Source organism: Octopus bimaculoides, chromosome 25, assembly GCF_046866305.1.
Source record: "Octopus bimaculoides isolate indiv1 chromosome 25, ASM4686630v1, whole genome shotgun sequence".
NCBI classification, from domain to species: Eukaryota; Metazoa; Mollusca; class Cephalopoda; order Octopoda; family Octopodidae; genus Octopus; species Octopus bimaculoides.
The window spans coordinates 30928540-30931039 of NC_142952.1; the positions used below are offsets into that span (position 1 = coordinate 30928540).

Sequence of the window (2500 nt, forward strand, 5' to 3'; positions counted from 1 at the left end):
TAGATAGACAAGGATAGAGAAATGAGAGAGTGACAGAGAGAGAGAGACAGTAAGAGAGACAAAGAGAATGAGAGATGTGTGCTAAAGCCGCGTTGCTCTGTTTTGTACCTCGAATTTTTACGGAGAATTTGAGATATACTGCAATTGAAACCATATTGTTGGGCAAGAGATTACACACACACACTCACACACCTATATATATATTTAACCTTGAACAAAGTTGCATGGGAATGATTACTGTGGATGAATATGTACTGCAACTAAATCACTTAAATGCAAATAAATTCTACATCATAGAAAGTCAAAACACTTATGTAACAGAAACACGTGTCGGATTGGAATTCAATGTGAGCTTCAATGAGAATGATACTGTAATAAATAAATTTCCAATTTGTACAATTCTCCATTCTTCTTTATGATGCCTTCGTTATATGTCTGTTGTATGAAATCCATTGAGGCGGTCTCTGGATTTACATATCGAGTGAATAAGAACCGTTTAATTCTTAATCTTAAACGAATCTGTATTATTCGACGAGGTTAGCCAGGTTTGGATTGTACGACAGTGCCTGCCTGGATTACAAATCGATATTCCTATATATCCTGTAATCACATGAACGACCAAACTAAAGGATATTGCTATATAACACTGGTTCACCTGCTCAGAAGAAAAGTATTGGAGTCGATTCGTTCGACAAAAATACACTTTCAAGATGATGCTCCAGCATGGACGCAGTCTGAAACAAATAAAAGAGAAAAAAAAAGGCACTTACCCAAGCAGTGGGATTGAACCCTGAACCATGTGGTTGGGAAGCAAGCTTCTTACCACACAACCACGCCTTGTATTCTATCGGTTTTTTTTCCATTAAATCTTTCTTCACAAAGAATCAAATCCTGTTTAGAGGTGGACCTATGGAAGATACAGAAAAGGTATTGCAGAAACAGAAATTAGCAATTCTAATTTTAGGATTGATAATTAACATCATTACGGGAATGTTAATGAAATTTAATTACATATTTGAAGGGTTAAATAACTGTGATTTGATATAAATTTTTACGTATTTAAATGTGGAACAATGGCAGTATTAAGTATTTTTCTTTTTGTCTTCAATGGTATTTGAAACCGCGTACTAACGTTTTGAAGATGTGATTTTTTTAAAATTAGGAATTTTAAGAACGGGTTTAATATCTATTTCTTTATTGCCCACAGGGGGCTAAACATAGAGAGAACAAACAAGGACAAACAAAAGGATTAAGTCGATTACCTCGATCCCAGTGCGTAACTGGTATTTATTTAATCGACCTTCCCCCCCCCCCCCCAAAAAAAAGGATGAAAGGCTAAGTCGACCACGGCGGAATTTGAACTCAGAACGTAACGGCAGACGAAATTCCGCTAAGCATTTCGCCCGGCTGACTAACGATTCTGCCAGCTCGCCGCTCTAGTAATAATAATAATAATAATAATAATAATAATAATAATAATAATAAACCTTTCTACTATAGGTACAAGGCCTGAAATTTTAGAAGATTTTATCGACCCCCGTACTCAACTGGTACTTAATTTATCGACCCCGAAAAGATAAAAGGTAAAGTGAACCTCGACGGAATTTGAAACCCGGCGTGTTAATGATTCTGCCAGGTCGCCGTTTTAATGCTGATGCTAATAGCGATTTCAGATTTTGGCGCAAGGCCAGCAATTTCAGAGAAGTCTATTACATCGACCCCAGTGCTCAACTTGTAAGTATTTTATCGACCCCGAAAGGCTGAAAGGTAAAGTCGGCCTCGGCGGAATTTGAACTCAGATCGCGAAGACAGACGAAAAGCCGCTGAGCATTTCACCCGGCGTGCTAACGTTTCTGCCAGATTGAAGTAAAGGCTGTGAGCGGCATTTTGCACGTCCTATTGTCCTGAGTTTAAATTCCGCCGAGGTCGACTTTGCCTTTTATCCTTTCGGGGTCGATAAATTAAGTACCAGTTGCGTACTGGTGTCGATCTAATCGACTGGCCCCCATCCGACCAAAGCCTTGTGAGTGGATTTGGTGGACGGAAACTGACAGAAACCCGTCCTGTACACACACACACACGTGTATGTGTGTGTGTGTGGGGGGGTGGGGGTGGATGGGTGCGCGCGTGACTTCGTGTCCGTGTTCGTCCCTCCAGCACCGTTTGACAACCGGTGTTGGTATGCTTACGAACCTAGTGGTTAGCGGTTCGACAAAAGTAGCCGATAGAATAGGAACCATGCTTTTGAAATATAAGAACTGGGGTCGATTCATTCGGCTAAAAATAGCCGCAATCAAATAAGTGAAACAATTGAAGGGATAACAGATGTATATATGTATGTATATATATATATATATATATATATATATATATAAATATATATATATATCGTGGTACTCCGTCACTTGCGACGACGAGAGTTCCAGTTCATGCGATCAACGGAACAGGCTGCTCGTGAAATTAACGTGCATGTGGCTGAGCACTCCACAGACACTTATAC

General features: G+C 39.6%; 1 long non-coding RNA gene across 1 annotated transcript in view; it reads right to left on the reverse strand.

Moving 5' to 3' along the window:
* Positions 1–2500, reverse strand: part of LOC149131150 (uncharacterized) — a 559538-nt gene that overhangs the window by 174856 nt on the left and 382182 nt on the right. Inside the window, exon 7 of the long non-coding RNA XR_016238315.1 lies at positions 771–907. This is a non-coding gene — a long non-coding RNA (uncharacterized LOC149131150). The remainder of the gene's footprint in view (positions 1–770; positions 908–2500) is intronic.